Genomic DNA, 8,622 nt, shown 5'->3' with positions numbered 1-8,622 from the left:
CTGATTTGTTTCAAAGTTCTTACCAAATGTGTAGTTACTCATAATGAAGATCTTGGCAGATTAGTGTAGTGTAATGCATAAGAGGCTTACTAAAGCTAGATAGAAAGATAGACATCACCATCTAGTGACCGCAAGCAGTTCTTTAAATAGCTAATTTTTTTTTTCCCTCCCCTCATCCCCAACTCATCATGGGCAGAGGATTGTCCCTCCCAGAGGTTTCTTCCTGTTAAAGGAGAGTTTTCCTTTCCACTGTCAACAAAGTGCTTCCTCATAGGGGGTCATCTGATTGTTGGGTCTTTACAATACAAAGCACCTTCAGGCCACTGTTGTTGTGATTTGGCACTATATAAATAAAATTTAATTGAATTGTATTCAGGAAACAGATTTGTAACCAGTGAGCTCCTAAGGAGGCCTAATGGGAAGACTGGTTTGCTATTTGTTAATGAAAGATGAATCGGATTAAATTCAATACACTTCTGCATATGTTGGTTTTAATGTTTGAGTTACTTTTACCTTACTAACAGCTTGAAATAGTCTGGCCATTCTTGTCTGAAGTGTTTTCAACTAGAGAACTGCCGCTTGCTGGATATTTTATTTTTTGGACCCTTCTCTGTAAACCGTAGAAATGTTTGTTTGGGAAAATCCCCGAAATATCGTCAATTTCTGAAATACACAGACCATCCCATCTGGTAACAACAACATCAAAGTCACTTTTATGACCTTTCTTTTCCATTTTGTTGCTTGCTTTGAACTTCGGCAGGTTGTGTTGACCATGGCTATATGCCTAAAACCACTCAGCTGTGGCCATGTGATTGGCTGATTACACGTTTGAGGTAACAAGAAGTTGAACAGGTGTACCTAACAAAGTAGCTGGTGAGCATATATGACAGAAAAAAAGGAAAAGCAGCACTAAATGTAAATCGTGTTTTGTGAACAATTGAAGAATCCTTTTACCGCTGCTCGTCCACATTTGTCACTTTCCGTGACAGCTTAAATGACATGGCACAGATTGTTTTAAATGCCACGAACATTCAAAACTTTACATGCTTTGACTGGGTTACAAACGTCTGTGTTATTGATGATAACCTACTTCTGTGGAACTAAACAGATTCGAGGCACTGTGTGCTTCAGATAAGAATAACCTTTAACTTTACCTCAGAAGAGGGTGATACTTCTCATTTCCCCCTTATTACCTCTGACGGGAATTAAACTGCTTCCTTATATAGAAATGGGAACAAGACTGTTTTTCTGTCACCACAAACAAAACCTAGCTGACTTCTAGGTGAAGTTTACCTAGGTTATGTTGTCCACACCCAGACTTACTAGCTCCATCTTGTTAATAAATTACTGGATTTTCTATCAAACAATGACAGATGTTCCCATTCAGTTGATTTATTTCAAGCTTTGACATTATCATAAAGTCATTATTGATGCCGAATTGTTGAAAGGAAGACCTAAATGTTGAAGCAATGAATTTGTGGGCAGAAGTGATGAAATTTTATTAAAGTGATGGGTTGCTCAGTAAAGCAGTAACCTACAGCATTGTTGCGTTTGGCTGAACAGTTGTTAACCCTGTGGTAAGATTGCCAAACAGGCTGTGAACTCTGTCCTATGTGCTCTTGTTGACTCCTCCTGCTTTCAGAGGATGCAGATCTGTTGGAGGGCTGGATGGGAGAGTGGCGTGCATGATGTTCTTATCTGTAGAGCTGAGAAACGTCCACCTATTGCATTGTGTACTCAGTGAGATAGTGTATGGGGAAACACAGCAATAAAGAGAGGGAGTGAGTTTTAAAGAGGCTGTCTGTTTTGTGGCTGTCTCCTTCACAGTGACAGATCATAATGACTTTGGGGACTCAGATTTTCCTCCTGTCCGTATTTCAGGTTTGAGAATAGGATGAACAGATCCCTACAAATTAAAGAAAGAAAACAAATAGTCACTGTACAAATTTGACATTTATTTTGTAAAGGACAAATACATCAAATTATGTTAGAAAGCAAGCAACACTACCTGAAAGCTAGAGTTTGATTTTATGGTATAACTGTTTCTGTGAAAGTACTACTTCAGCTGGTGTTCTGTGAAATAATCATGTGTGTGATTATTAGGGCTGCATCGACGGATCAGTGAATGTCCTCATGTTTCTTATGAGACTCACATGTTGATGTAAATCACAATGTAGGAGGGATGCCAATTCAGTGTGTCCCCACATAAAGAGGGACACCTAGTCACCATATGAAGACACTGCGGTAAATGTCCTTGTGAAGAGAGTCGTGGTGCTGAATACCAGTCACTGTTGAATTTCTTGTGGTTCTAGCTTTTGTTTGGGAGTTTTGTGCCTGCTGCTTTTTGATCTCACCACTTGTTTTTAGATTGGGCTCCTGCACAGGAAGTATATTCTGAAATGCAGTATATTTCCCCTCTGAAATATTGACACACACGCTAAAAGGCAGCACCTGGATAAACATCAGCATGTTAGCAATGACATTATAAGTGTGTTGCTATGTTGACACGCACATGCAATGAATCACTATAATACAATAATACAGTTAAGTCAAAGTTTTATTTCATCGAGTTGCAAAACACTAGCAGTGTTTATACATCAGTAACTAATTTTAGTTTGTCATTCTGATTTAATTTTAGTTTTACTATACTTGCAAAAATGTACATTTGGATTTACATACAGTCCTAATCAAAAGCTTAAGACCACTTGAAAATGGCAAAAAATCATATTTTGCGTGGGTGGATCTTAACAAGACAAAACAGCCTGTTTCAGTTTAATTGTTGTTTTCAATAAATTGGATGCTCACAAAAATATTTTTTCTCACTCTCATTTCTTCTTCTTGTATGTTGAAGCTCTACTTGGATCCTTGTTAAGATCCAACCATGCAAAACATGATTGTTTTTGGTCATTTTTCAAGTGGTCTTAAACTTTTGATCGGGATTGTATTTGAAAATGCCATTTTGCTGTGTGAATGACCTAATTGGTTCTTCTGCCTCTCTGCTTTGTCAGTTTTAATCATTTGCAACAGGACTAAAATAAAAATGAAACGGGGTTAATGTGCAAACACAGTTCAGGGTTGACAATGATATGCTTTGATACCAGCTCTTCAAATGTTTTCTTCATTTCGGGAACCCAAGAGGAAATCTTCAACCGGAAAATAAAAAGAAGGAAAAAATAAATAAATCATTGCACGCTTTTAAGAACACACCTTTTACCAGATTCCAGCTCTGAAATAAGACACACTTATGTCAACTCTAAAAGGCTACGCATGCCAGTCTGAAAATTAACACAAGGTACTGGAAAATGTTGCAATGTGAGTATTTGCATGAGATAAGAATGAGGTCGTTAAGGCGTGTGTGTTTATGCACTGCTGGATATTTGGTATGGCTTTCATTGAGGAGTGTTTGAGAGCAGAGACATATAAACTGAGCGGTTGGAACATGAAGAATATGAATCTAACTGGAAAACTGACCATCTTAAGGTCTGATAAAGGCATTTTGTTTTCAGACAAGACAAAATTACTGCCTAAATAAAGTGTAAGCATTTAAATACGGTCATTGAAACTGGTAACATGAGCAATAGTAGTGCTAAACACTTATTAATCTCATAACTGAAATTATGGCATCCATCGTTCACACTTTACAACTACAGAAGACAATAAAGACAATAAAATGTTCCTGCTCAGTTTCCTTAAGATAGAAACTTAAATTTCCTTAAGATAGAAACTTAAGGAAATTGTTTTTATCTTTATAGTTGATCTGTCTGCTTCCATAGTTCAACAGTGTGTCATCCACAATTACCCAACAGTAGTAACAGCATCGCTGGTGTAATATAACGGTAAAAATGCACGTCTCATGGCTCACTTCCGGAAGAAAAAATGAAAAGCTGCAATAAATGTTCCAACGATGAGCTTTTTCATGGCGGTATAAATTAGCTGCCGTGGCCTTGATACTGTAAAGTGTGAAAATCAGTGTTGGCTCTGAATGATTAAGGTCAAGCTGTTCCAGATCTCCTTGTAGGTGTTATACAGGGATCCTTGACCGCAACTATTTTCAGCCATTAAAAGTTAGCACAGTTGTTGAGTTCTTGTGACAGAGCTATGGAAACGTGGTTCTGGGGAAGGAGAATGTTATTTATGTAGTGTGTTGTTGTTTTTTATGTTGTAAATTTGAATGCACAGGCTTCCTGGAACGTTAGCATTTTATTAGAGACACGTCAACTGGTAATTATGTTGTTTGTGGCACAGAGGACTTTATGGCCACCTGAAGAAGGATTTATTGATCAAGACTCTTAATTAGTTGGTATCGGTCTGAATTTCACGTCCATAACAGATCAGAGGATGAGTCTTTGGCACTTGCAACTCAAGATTTCCACATAAAATAAAAGCAGTGGATTTTCTGTAGTCATCACATAAGCAGCCCATGTTAAGGATGACATATGATAGTCAGTGACAGTCACAGAAATCACTTTTGAAATCCTCACGTTAAATAGACTTTTCCTCGCTCTGCTTTAAAACTTCCAGACATCACTTTTAATGCATGTTCTTTCTGATAGTTGAAGAATAATTCTCTGTCAGACTGTCAGCAGGAGATAACAGGAATCTGTTTCAATCTGGATGATCATTATTTTCTCATTATGTTTGATTGAGACATTGTTTCCACAGATACGTTGCTGAGTTTTGTGGTGACAAAGAGAGCTCATTACACTGCATCTTGTTTGATTTGATGTTTTCTGACACTTGTTTTTTGTAATTGCACATGTCAAATTAGTGATGTTGTTTGCTTTCGGTGTTTTCTTTCTAAATGTGTTTTCTTAAGATAGTGCGCACACTGAGCTCCTCATGCACTTTGACCATTATGTTTGAAGTTCAAGTGAAGCTTTAGTGAGGAGTATCTGTTCACTTGCTTTCTGTCTTTACTTGTTTTTGGCTGAATATTATTCCTGCTGTAAGAATCCTTTCAAAAACTATTCCAATATCTTTGCTCTTAGATGAATGGTCATCTTTCTGGCTGTGTTCTTTGAGTCATTCAGTCCCTCTGCTTTAAATACAATTACAGTCATGTATTTCTAGCTTGCATAACTAGCATTATATGACCCTTCCCTCCCCCTCTTCTCCACCTCATCCTCATGGATGTTCAGAGTCTGAGCCCTTTCATTGAGCAATCCTGCACCACTCCCTGGGCCGAGACTCCAGGGGATCCTCTCCCGTCTCCTACCTTTATTTGAGTCCATAAAACTACTTTTCATCTCTTAATCACTAAACACTGAAATATACTTCGAAATGATTTCCCCAAATTAAAGATTTTCTTTGCTACAAATGAGTTGTTGGTAATGTAGATCTGAAAAAAACTAAAGATAAGTGGTAATAAAAGCAATTTGTTGAAGTAAACTTTTAGGCCTTTAACTTCAGGAAAAATAGCAAAGGCCTGGGCAAGAGTCCTTGTTTTGTTTACTAGCTTCATTGGATTGTCTGAGTGGTTACATAACAACTGCAAATATAATAGAATGCTGTACAGAACATCGCTTCTTTTCATATCCTGACGGGACCAATTTAGACTGAATAGTCAAACCCATTTCGAAGTGCATAACAGCATAAAAGAAAGAGAGGATACTGTGCAGAGTTTATGTTTTCATCCAAATGACTCGGTACTCTTGTGTTCTAATTCTTTGAACGATGGGTCTCTTTAAAGGAAAAAAAAAACTAAACATATTAAAACAGAACAACACAAAAAGAACCCCACAAAACATAATGAAGAACTTAAATAAGAAACACATCTCACATTCAGGTTTTTCCTGCACATCCCATCACTCCATCTCATGTGCTACTTTCACATTACTTGTTTGCCACTGAGATCACAGAACTCTCATTCTTTTCAAAGTCAGCATGACCTGATCCTGCTCCTGGTCCAGGCCTGTAGAGGCCAGAGTTTGATCCAAACCGGCTGAACTAAACGTGAGACAGTTCATCTCAATGGGAGGACAAAGAGAGTAGATAATCAAATTAAAAAGCAACTGTACCAAAGTATTTGGGAAATATTAGGATACATTTAAAATCCATCGTGAGGTCAAGGTTTGCAGCTGAAGTACTTTTGGCTTTCATGTACTGTATGTGTCATATTCTTTCTGGAAGATAAGACTGGTGCTTTTTTTAGAAACAGTCAGTGAAGCTGTAAAGTATCCACCTGATATTTGCATTGCGGGTTGGTCATTGAGTCACATTGTAAGAGAGATTTATAGTCAGATGATACAATTGGTTAAATATGAGTGGAATTTCTTCAGTGTGTATTATTGTTATTTTAGAAGTTGAGATTTCAGTGGGTATATTCATTCTCTTAGGACTTTTAATCATCTACTTTTATGGTTCTGGCCAGTGGCGGTCCTAGCCTGTTTGGCGCCCTGGGCGAACACTCCCTCTGCCCCCAACACACACACACACACACACACACACACACACACACACACACACAAAACATGTTAAGGATTGTACATTAACATAAAACTGTTGTCCACACACACATATGAAGAGAGAGAGAGTATGCATAGTATGCAAACTGCTACCAAGCAGGCTTCATAATTCGTCATACAATGAGAACAGGACAAATCAACAATTGACAATGACTAATTAATATTAAAATCTGTAACATAATGTATTGTTTGGAGTTTAGTCTGTTACTGTTACTATTTTTACCATTTCTTCTTGGGGCAACTGTAACCCACATTATTTCCTTAGGGATTAATAAAGTATTCTGATTCTGATTGTTTCAGGATGACCTGCCATTATCCAATGACACATCTGTTTACCTGTATCATTTGTTCGTTTCTCCTCCTCTTCTTTTCTCTTTTTTCTAAACTGAGCACCTGATGGCTTTGAACTTTTCTTGTCCATCTTCCATTGGTTTTAATTTTGCACTCCAGTATGAACACCCATCCCTCAACCAGAGGATCACCACAACATAACCTAACAGACCTACATCTTAGTTCACAGATTCACTTTGTCTAAGGTGCATTTCTGAGACTTCACACAACCCAGGATTCAAATTATGAATACATAATGGGCTTGGATTTATAACATTATGAATGAAATGTGCTCTATTTGGAAGCAGCAGGTCTCCCTCCCCTTTCGACGGGTTATGTGTGAGACTTTAAATCATCAAACTGTAAATTATAAATTTTAAATTGTTATTGATCCCTTTACCCCTCGTCCTAAAGTGTATATTTATTTTCTTACTCTACTATATTTATTGTTCGTTTATTTGCACTGCTGTAACTGGAGCCTCGTCGTCTCGTCTCTCTATATGCTGGACTGTATGTAGCGGAGATGACAATAAAGTTTACTTTGACTTCAGCAGCGCGCAGGCGCACCGAGGGCTCTCGCGCTCACTTTTCGTGTATAGAATTTCGAAAAAACATCGGTGCAAATTATAAGTCTGTATCATAATGTCCGGTGTTTTCGTGTTTGTTGTTTTGTTTTTATTTTGTTTTATTTTGCGAGTTGGTTATTAGATGCTGCTCCAGCCAGTCAGAGAATCCCCCGCCGCCCCGCCCTCTCCTCCCTGTGCCGCAAGCAGCAGGCGCACCTCGCAAACGGAGGGCGCCCTTACTCCCAGCAAATGGGCGATAGAAAACCGATCGGTGCCTATGCCATTCCCAATATGCGCTGGCTGCCGTCGGGGCAGCATGAGTACGAGCATTTTTTTTTGTTTTGTTTTTTTTGCCGATGGCCGTGATGCCGCCCCCCATCACGATGCCGCCCCGTGTCGCCCGTATCTAAAACCGCTACTGGTTCTGGCAATTGGTCAATCAGCCAACCATAAAATTGTTTTTAGGATAAATGACTGAGTTTTCCTCTAGTTACATCCTGAAGTTAATCTAGTAATAGGTGATTTTAAAAAAAAAATCCTATCTGCCTTAATTTTTAAGTATAAATCCAACAAACTGCTGGAAACATTCCTGAGAGATTTTGGTCCATGTTGACATGATAACATCACACAGTTGCTGTGGATTTGTCAGCTGCATGTACATGATGCATATTGCCCATTTCACCAGGTGCTGCTCTATTGGATTGTGGTTGTGATTCTGGTACCTGTGGGGGCTTTAAAACCACTTTGAGATGATTTGTACTTTGTGAGATGGTATAGAAGCATGCTGTTGGAAGCAGCCATCAGAAGATGGCTACACTGTGGTCAGAAAGGGATTGGCATGGTCAGCAACAACTCTCTGGTAGGCTGTGGCATGTAAACAATGTTCAGTTGGTACTAAGTGTCCCAAAGTGTGCTAAGAAAACATACCTTACATCCTTAAACCACCTCTTCTATCTTCTAGCCTGAACATTTGATAGTAAGCAGGATGGATACATGCTTTCATGTTCTGCCACTAACATCTGAATGCTGCACCAAATATTGCTGACCTTATCAGTGTTTTTAAGGTTAATACATACCCCCTCATTATACCATAAAATCCCCTATAACTAATACTGAAATGAAAGAAAATTAAACTAATGTAAACGCTACCAAACTGAAATCAGCAAACCCCCAGTGGAAAATAACTGAAACTGAGGATTTGTCTCAGAGCCTCTGAGGGGGGCAGCCCTAATTAACATCGTCACCGTGACCATGTTGTTTGA

The sequence above is a fragment of the Oreochromis aureus genome, linkage group 4 (genome assembly GCF_013358895.1).
Source record: "Oreochromis aureus strain Israel breed Guangdong linkage group 4, ZZ_aureus, whole genome shotgun sequence".
NCBI classification, from domain to species: Eukaryota; Metazoa; Chordata; class Actinopteri; order Cichliformes; family Cichlidae; genus Oreochromis; species Oreochromis aureus.
The sequence above is the reverse complement of the archived record's forward strand: the minus strand, read 5'-3'. Positions refer to the sequence as shown.